Raw genomic sequence first — 27629 nt, 5'->3', positions numbered from 1 at the left:
AGATAGAGATATAACATGTCCGAGACATAACATATTAAGCTGAGATTAAAGATAGAACTGTGGTTTCATGTGATCAAGCTAAACAGACAAGGGAAGAGTTCTGATTGTCACAAACTTCTTACATTTAAGAATTTTGGAGGCCACAGTACCTCCAAAAAGGCAAATGTTTTGTAGCCTATGCCTAGACACAATCCTGTCTACTACAAAACAGCCTTCTTCCACCTTAGAAATATTGCCAAGCTGAGAAACATCCTATCTGTATCCGATGCTGAGAAGATAGTTCATGCCTTCATGACCTTTAGACTGGACTATTGTAATGCATTACTAGGTGGTTAATAAATAGTCTACAGTTAGACTAAAATGCAGCTGCCAGAGTTCTTACCAGGACAAGAAAATATGATCATATAACCCCAATTTTATCATCTCTACACTGGCTACCTGTTAAGTTTAGAATTTATTACAAACTGCTGCTACTTATGTATAAGGCTTTTAATGGTTTAGCTCCCATGTATCTAACTAGTCTTCTAACACGTTACAATCCTTCACGCTCTTTGAGGTCACAAAACTCAGGACTTCTGGTAGTTCCCAGAATATCCAAGTCTACTAAAGGTGGTAAAGTGTTTTCATATTTAGCTGATATTGTTCGGTGCTCAGACACACTTTCCCAGGTTAAATGTAGATTAAAAACTCATCTCTTTAGTCAAGCGTACACATAATACATCCCATAATATTGTGCACTATTACATCAGATTTGCACATTTTATGAACAGCAGATATGTTAATCCCTCTCCACTGCTTCTCTCTTTCTACCCATCCCGAGGCATCCAGAAATTGTACCAGCTCCTATCGTCTTCCACGCAATGAAGATTTTGGACATCCACTGAGATGAGGCTGACTCTGTGAGTCCTGAGGCATCTAGAGATCTACCAGCTCCAGTTAGACTCTACTAGATACTAAAGAGGAGATATGAACTCCATCTGATCTTTTGCATCAATACAAAATTTGTTTGACTGTATATTTATAATCACACCCTCCAGTGTCATCCATATGAGAATGGGCTCCCCTTTAAGTCTGGTTCCTCTCAAGGTCTCTTCCTTTACCATCTAAGGGAGTTTTTCCTTGCCACTGCTGCCTGAGTCACCTCAAACCTGCTCATTGTTGATAAATACATACACATTGTGAACTAAATATATCTAATATTTATCTTGAATTTTGTATTCCATTAATCTTTCTATTATTCTTCATATTAACCTTCTGTTCTATGGTTTATGTTCTATGTTTATGTTCTGAAACAATGTCAATTAAAAATAATAATAAAAAAACTAAATAAACAAAAACAAACAAACAAAAAAAACAAATAAAAAGCCCTATACAAATAAACATGAATTGAATTGTCTCTGAGCTCTGCAGACAGTTACTTTGACCTCATGACTTGCTCTGATCTGCATTTTTGTTATCTGCATTTTTCTGCATTCAATTAATTGAATTTACCACATTAATGGACTCCAAGTGTAGAAGCATCTCAAAGATGATTTAGAGAAATGGGATGCACCCAAGCCAAATTTCACTTGCCATAGAAAATGGTCTAATTGTGAAATTTCAGTTATTTTTAAAATAAATTTTATGTTCAATAAATTATATCTGATTTATAACTGAGCATAATCTGTTTTTTGTTTGTCGTTATTGTGTATAGATTAGGAAAACAAATAATTTAAAATATTTTGCCATAATGCTGCAACATAAAATGTGAAAAAATGAAGGGGTTGGAATATTTCTTAATGCACTGCACACTGACAAAGGACATTTCAAGGTCATCAGCAATGTGATTATAGTCAATGGGTTATTGGCAAATGCTTAAATTGTTTTAAAATGTATTTTATGCCATTAGTATGCTCTGTCTAGTTCTTGCACTCCAGCTCTAACACGCCATGTCCTTATGGAGCTGCTTTGTGTCACGCTAGATGAGGGTTTGAGTCTCTTTGTTCCAGTGAAAGGAAAATGTAATGCTATGGCACACAGAGACAATCTGTATAACTGTGAAGAACCACATATGGGTGTGATAATCAGGAGTTCACAAACTTTTGGCCATACACTGCATCTCTCTCATCTTACAACAGCTAACAGCCATCACACTTTCTGTCACAAGGGAGTTTAAAATTTCATCTTACTAGTTTATTCTGCAGCTCTCGGTCACTTTCCAAAGCAAAACCAAGCTTATTGACAGCTTGCAGGAGCTCTTTAGTACCAGATCTTTCAGACAACTGATATATGAGTGGTGCAGCAGCAGATATGGCATCTCTGAAATAGCACACTTTATCAATGTCCATGGCATTTTCTCCAGCAGAGATTGAGGCCAGCTCCACAAATGCTGTTAGCTCTCCGGTGTCTAAAATTAAAGAGTAAAAGTAAAGTGATGCATAAAATACTAATTACTGTGGTTTATCAGTAGTTAACAATCATTTCTTGGCATTGTTCTAATAATAACATAAATCTTGTTACAAAAAAATGTTCATGGTGGAGGATGCATGTTGCAGTTTGTTATGAATGGTGGACAATCCAAGGCATTAGGCAATAACAAGGTCAAAATAATCAAGACACATCAGTGCAACTACCAGTGACAATAAAGGGGTAGAGACAAGACATGAATCAAAACAAAGGTAAACAAAGCAAACGCATGAAATCACGGAACAAAGACGAGATGAGGCGAAAATTATAATCAGAATCCATTTTAAAACATGTCAAATCAATTATACTTGCCTAATACATTTAAGTTAAATTATCATTATTATACCTAAGGTTTCTAAACACTTACCTTTTATAATTTCTTTAATCCACGAGATGAATCCTCGTCTGATGCATTCATTAAATTGTCTTAGAAAGCTATTTGTTTCCTTTCGAATTTTCTTCAGTTCGTTTCCAGCTTTGGCCACATTTTCGGTGAGATCACGCAAGCAACTGAAGTCCATATTCTGTAATTACATATTACTACAATTTAATATGTAACATCAGAAGAATATTTATGATTACACGCATTGCTGTTCCATGACAGATGGAAAAGAGGTCAATCTTTTCAGTTTCAATTGTAATAATCAAATGTATTGTTGATGATCTTTTATCTTGACGTGATCCAGTTTTGTCTATATGCATTTAATAATGCTTATGTTCAGGACAATTGTTTAAAATCCTAATTTGCCCTGAAAAGTAAGTAGGTCTCACTTTCAAATTTAGATCTAGTTCCAGTGTACACTCATTAAACATGCAAAAGAAAAAAAGCATTCAGCAGTTGAAATTCTTTCTATTCTGCATACCTTGAGTTTATCAATGTCATCAAACTCTCCACACAGCCCGAGGTTATTTTTTAGTTCAATGATCACTTCTGCATTTTCTTTTGCAGACTGAAGAGTTCTATAAAGTTTAATGTGTTTATCGGTCTTGTGAATCATTTCACGTGGATCCTCACTGAACACCTCTGCCATTGTATTCAGTTCGTTTGACATGCTATCTAAATATTTGCCCAGTTTACTCTTCAAGTCCTGAAGAGTCATCGAGAGGTCCCTCAAGGCCTTGTAGGTGTTTTTAAATTCTTCAAAGGCTGGTTTGTAAATATTATCGTAGATTTGGTCAAGTGGAATTAATGCAACATCCTTAAACTCTGTGTTCTTGGCTTGTTTTGCTGTTTCTCTCCACAGTTCTTTGAAATATGTGCTTTTAGACAGAAAGTCAATCTTTTCAAATGCCTGAATATTGACCAAATATGTGTCACTTCCAGGTTTGTCGCTGGTCAACATGCCCATGATAGTTTTCAGTGATCGTTCCTCCTTTTCAAGCTCGATTGACAAAGTTGTCTCAAGTTGTATTACATCGACTGAAAAACAATGATAAATAAATGTTTTAGTGCTGAAAACTTAGTCTTTAGCGATGATAAATTCACCACAGAACAAACAGGTAACAGATGTGACAGAAAACTGGGGTTTTAAATCAAACAAAGTATTTTATTTAAAATATTAAACATGTAAAGAATGATACTGTCAGTGAAATATAAAATGTTGGAAGATTAAAATAGAACTGTTAAAAAAAACCCCAAAAAAACAGACACTGTACCTGGCATGCCTTGGTTAAGGTCATAGAGCACCTTCACTTTTCTTTTTTGGCCTTCAAATTTTTTAAAATCCTCCTCTGCTTCCTTTATTGTCTTCAAAAATGTGTCCATGTTTTTTCCTATACAGGAAGAGTTTTCATAAAAATCATTTGGTTTTAGAGAACATAGCATTGGGCATTGCAATTCATTGGGCCTCCAAAAAAACAATCATTTGTAAATATTTCACACTTGTTATATGCATTTGTCCAGCTGGGGACAATATCTTCTCTTCTCTTCCTCTTCTACCAACAATCTTCTCACACACACACACACACACACACACACACACACACACACACACACACACACACACACACACACACACACACACACACACACACACAAGTTTGTTGTGTTTTCATATTCAAATCATATTTGTTTCCTCTCTTATTTATGAATTTAGTTGCATCAGTCAGCTTTGGCCTAGAGATATGCTGAGTAATGTTTGACATTTATCAGTCAGTGGTTATCCAAAATAATATTTAATAATTTCTGCTTATTTTAGTCACCACATGGCAAAATTTTATAAAGTTTATCATTCATAAATTAAGTATAATAAAAAAGCATAAGGAGGTCAACAAAGTTTTATTCACATGAAATTATGGCATGTTTTTGAGTTTGTGTGTGTGTGTGTGTGTGTGTGTGTGTGTGTGTGTGTGTGTGTGTGTGTGTGTGTGTGTGTGTGTGTGTGTGTGTGTGTGTGGCCTGTTGTTGGTTGATCATATCACATCAGGTGGGCAAAATAGATATTACAAGTTTAAAACAGATACTACACACAGAATGGTGAATCCTGCCCTTGAAATACACCAGCCTGTAACTGTGCAACTTTTGTGCCTCTATAGTGAAAATAATTCAAAATTTGTTTTTTTTTATTTTACTAAAACATTAGGCATTTTTGTATATAAATAAGGTTTGTTATACTGAATATATATATATATATATATATATATATATATATTTATATTTATTTATATTTTTTGCAAAATGTTAATATATGTTGGAAACAAGTTAGACTAAAAAAAAGGCCATCATATATACTTTTTTTATAAGCAGTCAAAACAAGGGTTAATGCATAAAATTTTAACCAGTGCAATGTATTTAAATTAATGAAATGAACAGTTATTTGTCACATGATCGACAAGTTCAGCTACAGGCAAAATGGGAGATGTGTGATTTAAACACTAGATTGTCTCCTTCATAAGATATTCACCTTCTGTCCTTTCCAGGTGAAATATGTTGGACACAAGTACACACTTTTTCAACCTAAGATATCTATATTTGATGTTGAGATGGGAACTAGAGAAAAGGCAGAATTTAAGAACATCAAAACTTTTAAACTTACTTAGGAAGTAACGGTTGGCGTGTTGTTTCCTTTTAAAGATTTCATTCAGCAGTCTGCATGATAATGACTTGTTTATCATGTCCTCGATCAGTTGGTCCATTAGTTTGTGAGCTTTCTGTATTAGTTGTTTTGTTGTGTCATGTGCCATACAGATATTTTCCATGTGCTTTTTATCTGCAGAGAGCAAAAAGTCTCATTACTCACCAGAATTGTTTTGAATACACTTTAACCTACTTTTTGAAAGTGCAGACTAGGTCTTGGACTAAATAAATTGGACTTGCTGTTTCATTGCTTTAGGATTAGAGAAGTGATGTTTGAACATTAAATTGCCAACTTCCTGGCTCAGAGGGTACATTTCGGGCATTTTGGGCTATCTGTATGACAGCTTCCGCTTTGAGTAAACCTGTCCACCAGGTTCATAGTATTTTCATACAGCAACTTTATTAAACTATATTGTCAAACATCACACACAGAACTCCTTAAAGTACTAGGACTGCAAGTTTTTCTTTTGACACACTCTGAGGACAAAAGTTTAATTTCAAAAGATGTTCATGGGATGATGGATCAGAAGTTTAGCTTTCATTTCCTGATATTTACATCTAGATGTGTTATACAACATTTTTGTTATACGATATTTTGTTCACAACTATACATCTTGTAACGCACAAGTGATACTGATACATGTGACTGGAACCAAGATGAATCAAAGTGATAGATAGGTCAAAATATGGAGAAAGCCCTATCTGCTCAAGATGCATTACATACAAGCTTATAAGTAAAACATGGCGTTGGTGGTGTCATGGCATGGGCTTTCATGGCTGCTAAATCTGGTGAAGGTATAAACAGAATAAATTCATATTTCTAGAGAAACATTGGGGGTTTTTACACCTGATCACTTCATGTGTTTTCTGTGATCCGATAGATATCCGATGGTAAAAAGACCAGGTGTAAATGCCCTCCAAAACGGTTTCGAGACAGATATAAATCCGATCGCTCAAACCACTTCAGGAGGTGGTCTGGGACGCATTTCAGATGAAACTAGACAAGTGTAAATGCATGTGGTTTTTCAAGCCACATACGTCAGTGCTACAGGTATACTCCTCCCAAACGGAAGTATGTCACTCGCAGGTGACTCGCGAGTCGTGCATCGCGCCAGAAACAAATATGTTTTCCCACCAGCGCTGGCTTTGATCTTTCACCCAAGTGTCTCGTTGGGTCTTAAAATGCACTGCTGACACCAGCGAAAATGCAGCAAATAGTAAATGCTGTTTTTTGTAGCAACCGCATACACCAAAGCGTGTTCCATTTCAATTACCCCGGAAATGAGGTAAAATATATTTGCATATTGGGCGGGAGTAGAAAGATCGGATTGATATCCGATTCACCGAGACGCATTTATGTGGCCTAATGTAAATGGAACAGTTTTAACAAATCAGATAGCTATCGGATCAGACAAAAACACATGAAGCGACCAGGTGTAAAAAGGCCCATTGTCTGATAGAATCAGTAGTTCAGCAGCAGTGAAAGCCAATGCCAAGATACCACCACCATGTTTTACTGAATGATAAGAGAAACATTCTGTCCGTTCATTTTCAAAGAAATGAATCAAATTCAATTGGAAGGAACTTTCAAAATACACTGATACTCAACACAGGACTTCATCAGCTGAAATTGAGGAAGGTTTTAGAGTCAAGTCAATCAGCAGACCATTAAATTAGGGTACTTATTAGAAGAGTACAATTTCAATACTTACTACTACAATACAACAGTTCACTTAAAACAGGGTGTCCTGCCTCCATGCTGTTTAACACTTCCAGATGTAAATACCAGGAAATAAAATGATATATAGTCTAACGGAAGAGTCTAACAAAAAGCATCAGGTTCCTACGCTACTCAGCAAGTCTTTTTACAACCAGTGTGTTTACTTTAAGGCTTACTGTAGCACTATGTTTTAGGTTATATTACTTAAGCTGTTCACAGTTAACATGAAGAAATTTGCTAAGAAATATACAATTGTGTTAATATATTATTACAATTTATAAGTACTTAGTTTAGTCTATTACCATATGTTCTGGTTTTATTTATTTCTGACCATGTTTCACAAATATTTTAGTGAAGGAGTGTCTGCTAGATGTCTGTTTTTGTAATGGTGTCATTTTCTGTACTGGTATTGACTATCCACATTCCAATACTGTGTCATGAATAGTCTAAAATCTAAAATCTAATCATCATTAGTTAAAGCTCAAATAGACATACAAAAATATAAATGACAAAAAACGTCAGTAAAAAGAAAGAGAAAAAATATCTTACCCACTGTACAAAAAACATCTCTCAGCTGTTCATCATACAGAAGGAAAAGAAAGTCCTTGTCGCTCCACTCTAGGTCACGCAGCTTGCTTTGGATAACGAAGGACAGTAGTCCAGGTTTAGTAGACTCTGATATTATGTTAAGGAGCTCCCTCTGTTTTGACCACATCAAATTTCATTTGTTAAGATCATATCACAAGACAATCTATAGTAATAATTATAATTTGTTTTAGACTTGTATTGCTTGACTACTAAAGTCTCACCCAAGTAGACTGACGTCCTTTCTGATTGGTCTGATTGCTCTAAAAGAAAAAAAACCCACAAATTTAAACTGCTCAATTTAGGTATGGTTTTTAAATTTTTACACATTTTGCTGCAGTATTTTCACACATTGCACATGGCACTGGGTGCCTGATATCTGAAGTGTGTTGCTTCCGGTGCTGATGTTAATGGACTAAAAGTTTTGGTTTGTGTATGTGTGCTTTGCAAGTAGACAACTTTTTTTTGCACTAATTAATACATAGTCATTCATCCAGAAAGAGATCAGTGTTTTGCAGAAAAACATGTAACGATAAACAATACGTCCATAAGTTTATGCTCTAAATAATAAAATAAACTTTTTGCTTATCAGGTTACTAATCATTCTCAATTTGAAGGTACGTTGAAAACATATACCTTCAATGAACCTTACCTCAGTGACCTGCTTGTTAATTGCATTTTGAGCACAAGTTAACAAGCAGTCCTCCATTGCTGGACAAAGATCAGTATAAGTACAGTAGTATCGAACTTGATCAGCTATCTTTTCCTGGTTGAAGAATATTTTTTAAAAAATTAATACATATAAAAGGTATAAAAATGTAGATATACAGTTACACAGAAATGATATATATATCATGAGAATGCTAAAACATGAATTGTAAAAAATTGGTATAAAGATTTAAACTATGTGGAAAACAATTAATGAAATTCAACAGTTTACTGAAATCAATGAACATACTAAAGCCGAATTTTCACTGCAATAACTACAATGTGCTACATTCTTCTGTATAGATTATTTTGTTTTTACTTTCTGTAACGTAACTGATACATCACGATACATTTCATTTGTATACTCTTGTATATTTCTTATTCTAGTTGGTAGAACAAAGGCAGTGATTCACTATGTGTTCTTGTTGGGTCTCTAATTTAAAATAAAACTCGCCTTTTGTAGATATTCTTTGAATTGTTTCTTTAGAACTTCCTCCCAGTCTTTTTGCCAAACTTTTGGCAACTGAAGTTTAAACACTGCACTCCAGTGCTGAAAAAGAAATCATATTCTTCACAAAACATTACTATTGTGTAAGCCTAATGTACAAAATAGTTTAGATTATAGTTTAAGTTTAGGGTGGTGGTAGCTCAGTGGCTGAATAAGTCAAGCCCCCTTTATGTCTTTTGGCTGTGTTGATTTTAAAATAATGACATTTTCATTATATGCAGTGGTGTAGTCTAGATTTTTGTAGTGAGTATACTGTAATTTTCTCCCCCCTCCCAGCCTTATACGCACCCATCCTAGAGCTACACCCCATAGGCACCACCACACTCACTAATGCATAAAATATGCATCTACATGTAATTTAGAGCATTATTAAAGACTGCTTATGTGTTATCAACATTCCAATTTATTATAAGCAACAAAAGACAGTCAGCTGATAAAACCTGTGCTCTAGGTCCCATATTCATATAACATTTAAGGCTAAATGTAGCTCACCCAAACATGAAAATTGTGTAGTTTCTTTCTTCTGTTTAACACAAAAGATGATATTTTTAAAAATGACACAATTTTCTTTTTTGGGTGAACTATACCTTTAAGAGCTACATTTAGCCTTAAATGTTATATGAATATGGGACCTGGAGCACAGGTTTTATCAGCTGTCAATTTTCAATGTACATTTAAGAGTGAACAATAAACATTTGTTCAGTTTTATCACCAACACTATTTCATTGCAGAACATTGTGAACTGAATGAACTGGTTGTTTACAAAGCTTTCCAAATACATTAGTACTCTGGCTGTGGGTGAAATGTCACCCGAAGCTGCTGTAGCTGGTCAAAAAAACACTACTGAACACCTCCACTTTTAAGTTTAAACTTGTAATGTACTCTGTAATTAAAGCATAGAAGAAATAAATATAAAAACACATCATGACATCTAAATTAATCTATATTTTTTGACTCAAAGTAGCCACCTTTTCCAGATATAACAGGTGATCATACTTTAACATAGTGAGCAGATATTGTTTAAGAGGTTGCAGTAACACAATCTGTTCCAGCACTGCTTTTATACAGACAGAGGGTTTATTAGGACACCTGTAGGAACAGTTAGCATTAACTGTCAAGATTTAATTTAGTTCCATTTCTGCAGAACAGTTGCAAGATTTTGTTACAATTTTGTAATATAGTTTGTAAATGTAGTTTATTTTTCAGTTTTTAGAAACCTAAATTTTTACGTACACTTTTGTCAGTTTTCCGCTTACCTTTGTACCATTTCAGGATCATTGACTGGACATAAAATTTCAATAAAAACTGGAAAAATCGGTAGTGAAATACACATACCTTAAATTCCAAGGTCTTGATTCCACATTGGTGTTGTCTGATACAGTCACACATCATCTTTGTTAGATCTAAAAAAGTAGCTCTGTGTTTTTCTGAGTTCAAATCCTGCAAAATATTCAAATACAGTAAATATAATGCACCCATCATTCAGCTTTTACAGCTTCAACACTTCCTGTCTGCTCTCTGACAGTGTAGGTGTTAATCCAATGCATTTTTATAAACACAATTGTTACATTTTAAGCTTGTGAATAAAAGTTTGCTAGATGCAAATAAAATTTTAATAAGTTGAACTTTAGCTTAGCTTCAGCATAATATACGTATGTCCATGGTCCTCTAGTCTGATGTGTCTTTACTAACAAATGTCCTATATATGAACATGAATTAAAATGAGTTATCATGCTTTATATATCGATTTCATCAATATCTTATTACAAATGTAACTCCTCTTTTTGTGTTATCTCTGTTTAACACAATTCTACAGTATAGTTAATCACACAGCGTCAAAAGAATAATTTACCATATCATCTGAAAGTTGGTCCAGATAGTCAGTGAATGCATTCAGAAGCTGCAGTACTGACAGGACATTGTTCCAGTGATCTTTCCAGTTTCTGTCAACTAAAGAGTTTGCAAGGAAAGTCACTGTTTTCTCCAGGCAGGAGCGTACATCCCTCTTCAGTACTTCTGAAGTTGATCTTTCTTGGCTGCTCATTGGAAACATGTTATGTTATGTTTATGTACACATTAAAGAACTTTACATTTAGTTATTTTATTAGAAACATTCATTGTTTTATTAGTTGCATGCCCTTGTATGGAGTGTCCTGCATAATGTTTGGAATAATCTTTGCATGCTTGCATTAAAATTTCACCTCAAACAATACTCATAGACATCAGCAGGTGCTGAGTATCTTCTCTGTTGATGCTCTGTCAGACTACTGCAGCCATCTTCAGCTCCTGCTTGTTTCAGGGGTTAGAATCCCTTAAGGTTTTTCTACAGTTTAATAAAGACGTGCTCATTGGGACTCAGACCAGTGATTGACTTGGCAAGTCTTGTACTTTCCTCTCTTTAGTTTTAAAAAATGAATGCTTTATCACTGAGAAGGTGTAGGATGAAGTCTTATGTTTGTAGACACCTCAGAATTCACTGTATCTTCAGTATCATATAGGCCCAGGGTTTACAGATCAGGTGCCATGCTTTGGATCTTGGCCAGTCCCGTTTCTCTTGTCCATCGCTTTGATACAAGTTCATCTATGTCCGCTGCAGGCTCGTAAGTATTTTAGAAGACTTTCCTGGCCATTCTGCTTGACAATGCATTCTGCTCCACACCTGCCTCTAGAGTATTTCTGCTCTGTCAGACTGGTGTATGGAGATATTTTTATTTTGATCATTCTTTCTCAGCCTTACCATATAATGGTTTTCTCAACTTTCACTGATACAACTCTGGTTCCCATGTTGACAAATAGCAAAATCTCAAAAAAGACAGAAAATCTCTCAAAGCTACACAAAGTGAACTACTACTGCTGCACTGCTGAAACAAAGCTGAGCACTTTAACTACTTGTCAAGGGTTTGGGTACAAATTTTGGTAGTGCTTTTGTCCCAAACATTATGGAGAGCACTGTGTCGTATGTGATTTAGTCATTAATCTGTCTTTTTCAATGTACCTTTCTTTTATCCAGTCCTTAATGTGCAAGGCTGCTGTTTTCACATCCTCATGCAGTTCCTGACAAGACAAATAGAAAGCATATCCAAACCTTTCTCAAGGTGTACAGTGCTCAGCATAAATGAGTACACCCCTTTTGAAAAGTAATATTTTAAACAATATCTCAATAAACACAAAACAGTTGTCCAAAATGTTGACAAGACTATGTTTAATATAACATCTGTTTAACTTATAACATGAAAGTAAAGTCAATAACTTAATTTAAAATACACATTTTTCAGTTTAACTCAAATTAGGGTGATGCAAAAATGAGTACACGCCACTGAAAGTGTCTGGAGCCAAGCAAAATTTTAGACTACAAATGTCTAATTTAACAACAATTCAACGACAGGTGAGTCTAATTATTCATTACACAGGTGTCCAGCAGACAGTTGACTATAAAAGGGTGTTAGGCTACATCCCATTTCATGCTGTCAGCAATGGCACCACATGGAAGAGAAATGTCACAAGACCTGAGATAGAAAATAATTTCTTTACACCAGATAGGTGAAGCTTACTTATCAGTCAGAATACTGTAGCAAAAGTGGTACAAAACTTTAAAAAGATGGAACTGCAACCATCTCACAGAGATGTCCAGGTCGTCCACGGAAGTTAACACCTCTAGAGGAGCATCTTCTGATGAGAAGGGTTGAAGAAAATCAGCATGCAAGTTCACTGCAGTTATCTAAAGAAGTAGAAAGCCAAACTGGGAAGACTATTTCCTGTGACATATATGGCGTACACTGCACAGGAATGCCATGCATGGGTGCCATCCATGAAAGAACCCTCTCCTAAAAGCCAGGCACAAAATAGCTTGCCTAGAGTTTGCCAAGGCCCATGCTGACAAAGATGGACTACTGGGACTATACTCTGGAGTGATGAGACGAAGATAAATGTTTTTGGAACTGATGGCTTCAAAACTGTATGGCGTCGCAAAGGTGAAGAAAACAAAGAAAAATGCATGGTGCCTACATTGAAACATGGTGGTGGCAGTATCCTTACAGTATGTGGGGCTGCATGAGTGCTGCTGGTGTCGGCGAGCTGCATTTCATTTTATGGCATCATGAATTCACAGATGTACTGCTCTATACTGAAAGAGAAGATGCTACCATCACTCCGTGCCCTTGGTCGTCATGCACTTTTCCAACTTGACAATGATCCTAAACACACATCTACTGTTAGATTTCTGAAGAAGAACAGGGTAAAAGTGATTCAGTGGCCAAGTATGTCTCTTGATCTGAACCCAATTGAACACCTATGGGGAATTCTGGAGAAAAGTTGAGCATCACTCTCCATCCAGCATCCAATCTCTAAAAGAGGTCATTCTTGAAGAATGGAAAACGATGGAGGTTGCAAAATGTTGCCAGCTTGTCCATTCCATGCCTAAAAGACTTGGTGCTGTCATTAACAATCACGGAGGCCATACAAAGTACTAGATTTAGTCTACTTGTTATGGGGTGTACTCATTTTTGCATCACCCTAATTTGAGTTAAACTGAAAAATGTGTATTTTAAATTAAATTATTAACTTTACTTTCATGTTATAAGTTAAACAGATGTTATATTAAACTTAGTCTTGTCAACATTTTGGACAATTGTTTTGTGTTCATTGAGATATTGTTTAAAATATTACTTTTTAAAGGGGGTGTACTCATGTACACTGAGCACTGTAAAGGTCGTGCAGATTCAAAAATAACTAGAAGGACATACTATATCCACTACAGTTTTTCGATTCTCTGCCACAATGTAGTATTCCACATGCTGTACTTCCATCTCTTCATCAGTAAGTCAAATAGATAGTGTGTTTATTTGTTTGGAATCTACGCTTGTTTACAAAAAAAAAAAAGTATAAATGTCCTAGACTAAATATGCTGCACAGATATTTTTAAGATGCAGAGGTGGGAAGTAACGGAGTAAAAATACTTCGTTACTGTACTTAAGTACATTTTTCTGGTATCAGGACTTTACTCCACTATTTATTTTTCGGACAACTTTTTACTTTTACTCATTACATTTTTACACAAATATCTGTACTTTTTACTTCTTACATTTTCATGAGCGCTGTTTCCAGCCTATCATCCTGTCATTGTGCGGCTTTTTCACCATGTGACTGGTGTACTGTATTATTTACTGGCTATCAGACATAGACTAAGGATAGCGGAGCTAACAATGAGCAGCACGCCTACAAAAGGAATGGCTAATGTTAATTCAGAGGGAGTCACCGATGTTAAAATAACTAACAACGAGGACATTCCTGAACACCCATGGCCATATATGAGGGAGATGTTTGAAATAAAAAAAGGATTCCTGGCGAATGCGTTGCGAATTGTGTCAACCCAAAAAACACGAAGTGCTTAATTTAATTAACATTAATTTTGTCATTTGTAAAACATCACAATAATATAGAGTTGTTTTCAAGGACAGAGCTGGAATCTCCCTACAGTTTGGGATATGGCCTTGGTGATACACTTGGTATATATTTATATTTCCAAAAGTATTGGGTCACCTGACCTTTCCTGCTATATGTGGTTGTTTTCTGATCTCATCCCTACTGAACACCTTTGGGATGAATGTGAACACTGACTCCACCCTACCTCACCCACATCAGTGCCTGCCTTTTGTAACACTCTTGTGGCTGATGAACACAAATATCCACCAGCACACTCCAAAATGTATATATATATATATATATGTATATATAAAAAAAACCATGACATCCAGTTACCAGCATGACACCAAACAGGTAGTAGTAACGGCGACTTTTTACTTAAGTACATGTCAGAGCGCATACTTCTTTACTTTAACTTGAGTAAAAGAGTGTAGTCACTACTTCTACTTTTACTAGAGTCTTTTAAAAAATGAGTATCTGTACTTCTACTTGAGTAAAGGATGTGTGTACTTTTGCCACCTCTGTTAAGATGCAAGTTCATGCTTGTGGGTTTAAAACTGGACAAGGCTGAAATAGAGCTGCATAAAACCTTTCCTCGATTAACACTTACATGTAAACTGTAGCTCTTCTCCCATTTTATCAGCAGTGACAAGAATTCTTCTGGAGTAACGGTGATTTTCATGAGGTAGCATCCATCTCCCACATTAGACATGTCTAATACAGCATCTCTGAATTCTTTTTTTCTCTTGATCATCCCAATGTGTGTCTCGATCATTTCTGAGAAGTCCCTTAATAAGAGATTTAATTAAATATTTTAAAAAATTACAAAAGCACCAGTTTCATTACATGAGACAACAAATAAACTGAGTTTATTATTTACTTATTTCAATAAGAAATCAATTTTGCAGCTTTACTACTCCAAATGTGCAAAAAACAGTTGTAATATTTCTTTCTGTTGTCCTTCAGCTGCTCCCTGTTAAGGGACGTCACAGCAGATGTTTATGCTGAATGGCATTGAGATTTAACCTCTTAGTGGCTGGGTTGGTTCCCTGCCTGGAAATAAAATCCAGGCTGTGGCAGTGAGAGCCAAGGATCCTGCTGCTGGACTGTGCAGATCTTTGTACAAGAATCATTTGTTTTTTAAAATATGCAGATGACTTTTTTCTTTGGATATTTTTTTAAGACTTTTGAGGGAAACAAAATATTGACTGGTATTACCAGAAGGTATAAAATTTGTCTAGCTGATCCTATTCAAATTCATTCAATAACAAGCTAACCTAAATAAAAATAAATAAATAAATAAACGAATGAATGAATGAATAAACAAACAAACAAACAAACAAACAAACAAACAAATAAATAAATAAATAAGCAAGCTTAAATATACTTCAGATTAAGTGGACAATGATTTTAAATAGGAAAACATGGGTTAAATATATTTGTGTCATCATTAAATTATTAATGTCATCAATCTACAGTAGAACTTAAATGTTTTTTGCCCATTGTTATTATTTGAACTAAAAGTTATTAGCAGTACCTGTGTGCAGACAACTTTTGCATATATTGTTTATATGCTAATTTATGAACACAGTCTGGAGATACTGCATAAAACAGTGCCATAAACCAAAGTGCTGCTTTTGGTGACATTTTGCAAGCCAGATTGTACACATAACGTACAGCTTTGGAAATTTCCCTGTAAAAGAAACAAAATAAATAAATAACAAATGATCATTTATATAAAAATGTGTATGAGTGATTCAAATTCACTAAACTACTTATTTCAGTTTATCACAGAACTGCATGTCACTATTCATCCAAATCATATAGCCTATTTTATTCCCTTTCCCTATATTTTACTATTATTATCACTGAAATGTGGAATGTTAGTTAGATATACTTATTCATTTCATTTTTACAGTGAAAATTGTTTTTTTGCTTTTAGTGGAGAAAGTGTATCCTTCATTCAAGTAACTACAGAGCTAAGTCAATCAAAACACACACCCACATCATAGACAACCTATGTCTACACATATATCATCTATATCACCTATATTCTTTTAATCTAATTCATTGTCCTGCTGCCATAACAATAAATCTCCTCACATGCACTAAATATAGCTACAGATGCCACTATAAATTCTGTTTTTTCTCATCCAGAATGGCTTGCACATTTATTTCCCATGTCTTTGTTTTCTCATGCTGTTTGAAGACTACATATAAATTCAGTAAAGATTCTACATTAAACTAAGTTGCACTGCTCAGAAGGTCCCACCAATGCAAAAGTCTCAGAAAAAGCCAGTTATTAACACCTAGCACCATTTTGTCTTCGTCACACTTCTTAGTCTCCAGTAACTCATATATCCTCCTTCTTCTTCTTTCAACTTTTCCCTTCAGGGGTTGCCACAGCGAATCATCTCTCATCCTCAACACTTGCACCCACTAGCTTCATATCCTCATTAATTACATCCATATACCTCCTCTTTGGCCTGCCTCTTTGCCTCCTGGCTGGCAGCTCCATGTCCTACCAATATACTCACTCTCCCTCTTCTGAACATGTCCAAACCATCTTAATCTGGCCTCCCTAACTTTGTCCCCAAATGTCCAACATGAGCTGTCTGATGTACTCGTTCCTAATCCTGTCCAATCTTATCACTCCCAAAGAGAACCTCAACATCTTCAGCTCGGCTACCTCTAGCTCAAGATGTTGAGGTTCTCTTTGTGAGTCACTCATATATAGCCTCCATTATAATACACATTTTATGTACAAATTTAGTCATTAAAAACTGTATTATTTAACTGACATTAAATAATAATGTTTCATACAAAATGTGTCTTAAGAACCATCTCTTCTGTAGGATACTACTGTAATATAAATAAAACAATAACATATCAAAACTTTTGAAGTCAGCAATTAATGAAAAAATGAACTCACAATCTCACTGTGTCATTGAGACTCGTCAGCGGGCCGTGCAGCTCGCCATTTTGTTTGACAATTCCAGACAGTTTTTCCATTGTAACTTTCTGAGGTTGAATATGAAAAAACTCAGCAAGAAGTGCTGCAGCGAGAACATATTGAACTATAGAGTTCATTTTTGACTCCTTAATTGTATGTTGAAATGCTTTGTCCAGTTTTTTCTTTACATCATCCTAAAAAAATGAAAAGAATTCCAAATAATCAAATAATTTTTTTACATTTTTCCTGATACAGTATATCTCATTAAAGCTCTTTAAAACTGGCAAACAATACAGACTGATTACACTTGTACTTACCCAAGATTTTTTTATTAGGGGCAATTCAGAGTCAACAACGCGTCTTATTTGAACACAAAAAATAAAAAATAAAGCCGTAGTTTGCATCTCTGATAAATCCTCATTTGTGCAGTTCATCAGCTGTGTTAACATTGCACGAATGAATTTGGATCGTATTTTGTTAAGCACTGTGGTTTTCTTCTTCCAATACCATTTTCCTGTTTGCATGCATACATCATCAAACTGGTGAAAGACTGAAAAATAAAAGAAATACGAAATATATCAGTACATACGGTGCATTCTGACCATGAAGAACATCTGTATTTATAAAGTACATTTTTTTCATGTAAATCAGTACATCTACATTCACATTTACATTTACAGTATTTGGCAGACGCCTTTATCCAGAGCGACGTACAAAAGTGCTATTAAGTCTCTATCATTGAATACATTAACTCTGGTTCACTAGGTTACAGACTTAACATACCATCAGCCTAAATCACTGTTCAAGGTTTTTTTTAACACTCATACAACAAACAGGGGAGAAAGTGCTAGTTAAAGTGTCTCATTAATAAGTAGGTCTTCAACAGTTGTTTGAAGATAGCCAGTGACTCAGCTGTCTGGACCCCAAGGGGAAGTTCATTCCACCATCTCGGTGCTAGAACGCAACGTCTGAAAATCTGCATCTGTTATTTTTACTAGTTTTCATGTTCTGCAAATAAATGCTCTAAATGACAAGATGTTTGTTTGGAATTTGGGAGAAGTTTTGTTAGAAATTATAGAATAAAACAAAAAATATTCACTTTACTCAAACAAATACCTATAAATAGTAAAACCAGAGAAACTTATCAAAATAATTTCAGAGCTGTATATACATGATGCATATACATCATGTGGGTGTTAAATTCCAGTTCTGACTATTGTCAATTACTATTCTTTTGATAATGATAATCTTGTGCTGGTCAACAACCATCTGTATGTTTTGTACTGATAGTCTTCCCCAGTGGTGATTGATGATGAAGGTATTTTACATGTGCATAATTTCAGATTTCTTCCACAGGGACAGAAAACAGTCAGTAAAGGTGGATCAGTTGAATTATTTTGTGGATATATTTTTTTACAATATTTTTGACTAATCTTTAGTGATATGCTAATAGACATTTAGTTGTTAGTTAACAATCTTACCTTTATCCTTTTCAGTGATGTCTCTGACTAATGTTCTGTATTTGTATTTCTGATTTCCATATTCAAGGGTTTCAAAGTTGTCTTTGCTATCAGTAAGACAGTATGTGTAACAAATATTTTGTGTGTACAACTTGTCAAAAAAAAGGTCAAGTTTGAACATCCGACCAGTTTCATCAGATCTGGAGAAACACAAACAGTTTATACAGTTTATATCTAAATTCACTTTTATACAAATGCTGAAGTTCTGAGGTTTTAATTTGGTGGACAGTTATGGCTTGTGGCATGACACTAGATTTTTCTGGCACACTAATTTGATGTTATGAATTCTATTCCTGTAAAGTTCTGAAAAAGATGAAGACTTTCCTATAACATAAGAACAAATAAGATGTCAAATACAGTATGTCACCACATTATATCATGGAGGAATTTATGTTTTGGTGGTTAATATACTCAAACACACTATGGAATGTCATGAGAGGTTGATATTAAATTAAATAAAAACTGCAGCCTTAATCAATTATTACTGTGTTGTTTTCCTAACAACAAATACACCCATTTTGAATAATGAAAACTCATTGCCTTTTTTTGCAGCTTCATATTGCAGCTACTTTTTGTTGATTTAAACTGAAATTATACTTTTAGGAGAGTGAGTAAAATACCACAACATATGAATGTAGTGTGTGCTTTAATAATAAAAGTTCCTTTTATGGTGTAAAATGTAATTTATGAACTTACCTTATTGGCTTCATCTCAATTTTATTTCCATCAGAGAATACAAGATGCATCTTATCATGTGAAGAACCAACTCCCTTGCGAAGAGCAGCATAAAACTTCACACAAATACAGTCTTCGTTCCTAAAGTGTTACAGAGAGTTAGAGAGCACAAACACCTAGATGAGATCATCTAACAGAAAAATGCTGAGAAAATGCTGTTCAAAAAGGACATTTCAGCCATGAGATTTTAGTGTCATTCACATTCATTCGTAAGTAATACAACTTTTATAACATGAAAAGCAGGAAACAAGAGAGTGAGAGAGTGATTTCTCTTTTATGAACAATGCACCATTGGAGACAAAAATCAAAATTTTTCACATAAAATTATTTGTACCTGTCTTGATTATCTGGCCAATAGTGTGGAACTAAAGAAAAAAGATATTCAAAAATGTTAACAGTGAAAGGAAACTGCGTGTAAAGGGCTGTATAAACTTTCTGTGGTTACACATTATCCAGTGCTTCAGAGCTCATTACACATAATAAAACAGAAATATAACTGATGATTTGACTTCACTGACATTTATAAAACAGTTCTCATACCTTCATCTTGATGTTGAGACAAAATCTAGAAAATAAAAATATTATAAGTGAGAAACGGACCTGAGTTAGATCACTTTTAAACCTTTAGTCTCAGTATAGTGCAGTTAGGTACAAGCTGATCATATGATAATTACATTCATTTAATTAATTACACTAAGAAGACAGGCCTTATAATATACAGTATTGTGCAAAAGTTTTAGACAGGTTAAAAAATATAGAAAAATAGAAGTCTTAGTTTATATTTACAGTATTACTTAACAAAATGGAAAGTAAATGAACAGAAGAGAAATCCAACAGCATCAGTTCTAGGTTCACTTGCACACAGTGTTTTAAGGTAGGGTGGACCAATCATCTTGGAGAACTGACCACAGATCTTCTCTAAGCTGCCTCTGATCCTTCTGTCTCTGTATGTAATTACAGACAGACTGGATGATGTTGAGATCAGGGCTGATGGTGTGTATCAATCACTTCCAGGACTCATTGTTCATGCTTCACTGTTGCCTGCAGATACTCATTATTGTCTCCAGGCCTTCTGTGAATATCCTGCCTCCTGCTACAACGTATATATTTCATATTTTGTGCTCAGTCCGGAGACCTGCTGCCATTTTTCTGTACCTAGTTCTTATGTTTTTGTGTATAGTCAAGTCTCTTTACCTTGTTTCCATATCGGAACTTCTATGAAGACCACTTCTGATCAGATTTCTCTGGACAGTAGTTTTGCTGTGCTGTCTTGTCATGGTGTATGATCTGTGATATGAAACTGTCTCCACAACCTGACCTTGTTAGAGTTTGTTTGTTCCTCACCCAGTGTGAAGCTCCTATACAGCTGTTTCCGTAAGTGCATGAATTGATGCTGGTTTGAAGCCAAAAGATTGTCACACCAAAAACATATTTGATTTTTTATATATGTGTGTGTGTGTGTGTGTGTGTGTGTGTGTGTGTGTGTGTGTGTGTGTGTGTGTGTGTGTGTGTGTGTGTGTTTATTTTATAAATATTGAATATTTTTGAAAGCATCCTTACTTTACAGAATTACTTCACAGAGACAGAGAGACAGAGAGAGAGAGAGAGAGAGAGAGAGAGAGAGAGAGAGAGAGAGAGAGAGAGAGAGAGAGAGAGAGAGAGGAGAGAGAGAGAGAGAGAGAGAGAGAGAGAGAGAGAGAGAGAGAGAGAGATTCTGTGACATTTGCAAGATCTGCAATTTTTCCAGATTGCTGTACATTTACAGCAGGTCATCACAGCACACACCCAGCTAAAGATCTCTCTGTATCATGTGTGTGGAACATTACAGCTGTAATATAATGTAATTACCCATGTGTCTTACCCGTGCATGAATAACACATTAAAAAATTAATCTGCAGGAAAATCAAGCTTTTTTGGACACAACAATTACAAAAAACCTGAGAAATACTGAAGGGTCTGATTAATATAAAATTTAGACTACAAGTAAGAATGTAGATCATTGCTCCTCACCTCAAACCCCTCCTCTTCTGTTTGAGAAGACTGTGAGGGCTCCTGTAGAACATCCTTCTCTGGTGGATTGTCTTTTAATTCACCTAAATATGTCCAAAAACTAGCTTAGTGTTCCAGACCTGATAGGACCTCAAATAAAAGGTTAATAATTATCTTTTAGTTATGTTCTTATAAGATCTGGCACACTAAGCTAGTCTAAATAAATGTCACTGAAATGACTTACAGATTTCTAAAACACAGATTGTTGGAAATAAACATTGTACCAGACTGGTTTGTTATCATTAAACTATTAGAATTAATACAATAAACACATTGAATACAGCTCAGAAAAAAATGAAGTGATTACTGCAAATGTATCAGATTATCAGTTTCTCTGGACACGAATGCCTTTCTTTTATTCTATAAACTACTGAGAACATCTCTTCCAAATAAACATATCATCATTTAAAACATTTATTTGCAAAAAATGTCTTTATTTATTTTTTGCAGTACTACTAGATTTGTTTTATTTGCCATCCAGCTAGACATATAGGAAGAAGATCATGATGACATCAGCTTTGGTTTTTATCCTTTCCCTTGATAAATTTGGTATAAATGTGGTTCAGGAGATAATCAATACTTCATTAAGCAGAAGCAGAGGTGTCTGTGTTGGAATTCAGTTGTCACTGGCAAATATGTAGAGATGCTGATTGAAGAAAAATAATCCTAATTTTTTCAGGAGATTTTCAGTAATTTGATGGTAAATAAAATGTCATGTTTGATGAGGTGATTGTTTTTGATATTTTAGTCAAAAAGAACAGTGTGTACACACACCTTTCAACACACACCTGAAGCAATGCCATGTCCTGTTCTGCTTCAACTGTTCTAGCAGACAGTTAGTTGTGTTACTCATTTTGGTATCTAAGCTATCTCTATTTTTCAACGAGACAAAATATAACTTGACAGGAAATGCATGTGGATCTTGCCACTAGTTTAGTCCACAGTATACTTACATAAAACCTGTAAATGTTAGCCTGGTCATCATGGTTCGCATGGTCAGTTAAAATTACAATAAATTTATTTCCTTCGATCAGACTAAAATTTCCTCCATCCTGCCTTCTAGTGGCCACAATGACTTTTATTAATAATCTGATTTTGAATATAAAACAATATGTATAATACTAGCTGAAGGAAACTGTTTATCTGGAAACTGGTTATCAACTTTACGCAGTTCAACTCAAAAGCACATTTTACATATATGCATGCATGAATGGTGGCCTCTTTGTACCAAACAGACATGAAGCCAGTGTCATTTCCAAGCTCCTGAAGAGCTCTGTTTAACGTACTGTAAGTGTTTACATGTTTTATCAGTTGTTTTTTGTCACTTTGAAGGTAAGTTGTATTACATGTCACCTGTTGAATAGAACCTGTGTGGGATTTTAATGTAACTCAAATGTCTTACAGATGAACTACACATGACATTAGAACACTGCACCACACACTTACATTCTCATCCACTAATTTACTCAATCATTTTTATTTCATAAACCTTTCCAAACCTGATATTCATAACCTGCTTCAGTATTTGCATATAGTCATTTATATAAAATTATAAATACATGTGGAAGAGGTACAGAGCTAAAATACAGTGTTATCATGTTTTAATCATCATCTTTTATGTTTTGAGCTTCACCTCAGACAAATGTATATTTAAATAACCTAATAAGACTGTATTATATACTATTAAATTCTTTTTTTCCCCTATAATCCCACTAACATTCTTCTGTGATTTATATTTCACAATGACATGTGATTTAAAGTGAACATTACATTAGAGGCAGTCAGTGTACCTGTCAGTGTTGTGTGTTTCTGTCCATCATGTGGAGTTTCTCCTGTTTTCTCTGAAGTAGCCTCAGCTCTTACCTGGGTCTCCGACTTAAAATGATGAAACATAAGTGTCCAAAAGGATGTATACATTAGATATCTGAAGTGATTTTATTATTATTAGGCATTCTGAGCTCCTCTCACCTCTGTTCTTGTGTTCAGAGTGTCTGGTTGTAGCTGTCCTGCTCTTTCTAATGAAGATGTTTGAAGAGATAACGTTAATAATTCTGAAGTCCTGCCACTTCACAACACTTTATTATATACTCTACTAAATGCACAAAAAAGGAGTTTAATAACAGAAATCTGTATTAAGCTTTATTTATACTGTAGGTCAACAGTGTAACATTATTATCTACTCATATATATCTCAGGCGCCAGTGAATTAATACACATCATTATTATTTGCTGTGTTAATGATTATTTTGTGCATTAACTGTTAATTAAGTAGCAAATTATTCTTTTTTAGAATTAGTTTTTTTAATCAAGATTTCTTACCATGAGAAATGTTGTGTGGAAACATGTCAGAATTCTCCACAGAGTCTGTTCTCTCTTCAGCAGGATTCTGAAAGAAAATTCATTAAAAAAAACTAAATAATGTTTTTTTTTTTATTAATATTTTCTACAACTTCTGAACTGAAAAAAAAAAGAAACCGTATAAAATAGTCATTACATTTTGAGCAGCCAGTTCGTCTGAAGGGTCTGTTTCCTGAGAGGAATCCATTTTACCTCAACATCAGTTACAGGTTTACCTGGAAAGTGCATTATTATTAGTTATTTATTTATTTATTTTCTATGATGATCTATTATATATAATAGATGAGATTTCTAACATTATCTACTGCTCCCATTTTGTTGCACCCATATCGGATTAAAAACAGCCACTAGAGAGCGATAATTGTCGGATAAAAGTCCCTTAAACTCTGAGATAAAATAGACTGCATGTTCGAGACTGTGCTCCTATTGTATTTAGATGAATAAAAAACATAAATTCTATAATGTGGAACTGTACAATAACATACCTCTGAAGTATTTTACACCCTACAGGTTGCAGAATTACAATCCTGTGTACGATAATATGCCTCAGTGTGTAGCACTAAAATCTGCTCTTCCTCTGACAAATAAAACAAGCCTTATATATTCTGCTCAATGCAGATTATTTTCTGTTAAACATTGATTTAAATTATTTAGATAAAAGAGACAACAAACTGATTCATTATTAAATCAGAATCTCTAACCTGTTTGTTCTGCATCCTGGAAAAAGTGTGTAGACTCAGTAGACTGGTGTATTTATAACAGACACGCCCTGTTAAAGGAGGTGCTGAGTCAAAGAACATCACTGAAGCTTTCAAATCTATTACATTCATTAGCATGCTGCATTTACTGCAGACAAAAAAAATACTGCAGAGCATTTGGGCTAGAATTTATATATGCAAAAAAATTAAGTCTATAGCATGCTATATATCAGAGGTATTCAACTAAAATTTAAAGAGGTCCAGTAAGAGAAAATTTCTTGAAGGAAAGGGAAAGATCATAATGTCTAACTAGTTAGTGTGATATATATTTAAGTAGCCTAGTAGTTGTATCATCTGCAAGCAATCAATACCTGACTGTATCATATAAATTCAGTACAATTCAAAAACATTTTGACAATAATTATTGTCACATAACATAGAACTGAACATATGTATGATTGTAGATATGTATAAAATTCTCTCATTAAATAAATAAAAGTAGGGCCACATTTCAAAGTAAGAGAAAATAAATAAAATGTTAAAATTGTGTATGTTTAAATAAAATGCTTAACTTTCCCTTTTATATCTCAGTGAGAGAACTGAGCTCTAGCGTGGCTTGCCAGGAATTTAAACCTGGGCTTGAATGGAGTCAGGGCCGCTCTCATACACATGTGGAGGTGCTCATTAGTGACCCTGGAACGATATTTCGGTTTGATTATGTTCATTGAGAAAGCTGCCCCGCAGTTGTATGTAGAGCCAAACATGGTCAGGATGTAATGGGCTACTTTCCTCAGACCTGAGAAAGCTGTCTCAGGGACGCTGTCTTCAGATTTGAGTTTGTTCAAAACCTGTATATTTGTCTCATAATGGCGTTTCACGATGCCACTTTTAATAAGTGCCCCGGTTTCTGAACATATGAGACACACTGGTTTAGTGTGACGTGCGAAGTGTGAACATAAATGAGTCTGTCCATTCTGGAGTAAATGTTTTCGCTGTCCACTTTTCTTTTTTTGGAGAGCGTCATTTGTTCTTTATTCTTTCTTTATCCGTCTCACTCGTCTGTTTCTCTCCCTTTCTCCGTCTCACTCGTCTGTTTCTCTCCCTTTGTTTTCTACATGTATCGCTATCTTTCTTCCATGTGTAACTTTACTCTAATTCTGTCTCATCTGTCTTGTGCTGTTGAGTCGCAGTGTTTACTTCAGGAATGCACAGATTTGATTGGTTAAGTGGTATCACGTGGGATGACTTAACTCGCATGCAATTGGTCTGTGCGTTTTCACTACCACTATTGTAAAGATTGCAAAAGCTGCGCCGGTTAAAATAGAAGCATCCCGTCAAGTTTTAAATCATAACCTTTTGTTTTGGCTCTAGGTCCGGGTCCGGATTGGAAAGCTTCTGGGTCCGGACCCGGACCGCGGTCCGCCTGTTAGTGACCTATGCTATATATATTATGTTTACTATGACTATATTTTATAAGTATAGTGACAGAATAGAAAAGATCTTTATTATTATTGTTTAAAATCAATGATAAACCATTTAGCAGCTCTGCAACTTTAGCAGCAAACTAACATTGTAAACAGGTTTATAAACAGCAATATATACAGGACAGGTAGACAATATAAACAGACAAGGACAATGTACTTGATAAAGAAATTATAATCTGCAAACAAATGTATCGTCCCTGAGTAGTTGATTTACTTAGAACTGCACACACTTTAGTTATAAAGTCACATGAGTTCTTAGAGAACATAAAGCTCTGTACAAAGAAATCACATGGTCTGAGTGAAAAACCAGCTATCTGTGTAGCTATAGTTTCAGTTTCAGTTAGAAGTCACGTGGTTTCTGAGAAATCTCATCAGGCTCCACAATAACATTAGCTGAATGATGCAGCAGAAATGCAGAGAGTAGAAGAGCTACTGAAGTCTTTATGTACTGTACAGTTTCTGAAATCAGTCGAGTGTCATCTGATGTGTCATTAGACTTAAATCAGATTAGATGTCATTTGAGTTTTAACTTTAACACAATCCTCTGATATATAATGAATATTAGAGCTATTTCTACTACTCTCACTCACTCACTCACTCATTTTCTACCACTTTTATCCGAACTACCTCGGGTCACGGGGAGCCTGTGCCTATCTCAGGCATCAAGGCAGGATACACCCTGGACGGAGTGCCAACCCAACCCAACACACATACTCTCATTCACTCACTACGGACAATTTTTCCAGAAATGCCAATTAACCTACCATGCATGTCTTTGGACTAGGGGAGGAAACCAGAGTACCCGGAGGAAACCCCAAGAGAGGGGAGAACATGCAAACTCCGCACACACAAGGCGGAGGCGGGAATCGAACCCCGACCCTGGAGGTGTAAGGCGAACGTGCTACCCACTAAGCCACCATGCCCCCCCTCTATTTCTACTAGTCATTCTATAATACCACAGATATCTGATCAACATTACAGTTTTTTATAAATAAATGAAACATGCAGGATTTATTTTATTCCAGGAAAACTGGATTCACTCTTCAACAGATATTTTTTTATACATAGTATTATCAAAACTGTCTCCATGCTGTTCAATGTCGTATTACAGTATAGTATACAAATAAACCATTTTTTGTATAATTTAATCATTAAATAAACACTAAACATTCTAAACTAAAATGTTTTAGAATGATTTCTCATTGTCAATTATAAGATCCAAGAGTGATATTTAAAGCATTTTGGAAATGAAATTCAAATGAACGAGCACAAAAATAACACCAAGGTGTGCATGCTGGTTCTGTGGAGTCACATGAATTCACCAGACATATTTAACACATTCACATCCAATTAATCATTTTATAGTTTG

General features: G+C 35.0%; 1 pseudogene; it reads right to left on the bottom strand.

The window, feature by feature from the left end:
• LOC125138434 overlaps window positions 1-24819 on the bottom strand; it is a 99209-nt pseudogene extending 74390 nt beyond the window's left edge.
• Between the last annotated feature and the right edge of the window lie 2810 nt (window positions 24820-27629).

This window comes from Tachysurus fulvidraco, chromosome 9 (assembly GCF_022655615.1).
Source record: "Tachysurus fulvidraco isolate hzauxx_2018 chromosome 9, HZAU_PFXX_2.0, whole genome shotgun sequence".
NCBI lineage: Eukaryota > Metazoa > Chordata > Actinopteri > Siluriformes > Bagridae > Tachysurus > Tachysurus fulvidraco.
This window is presented reverse-complemented; position numbering and strand designations above follow the sequence as displayed.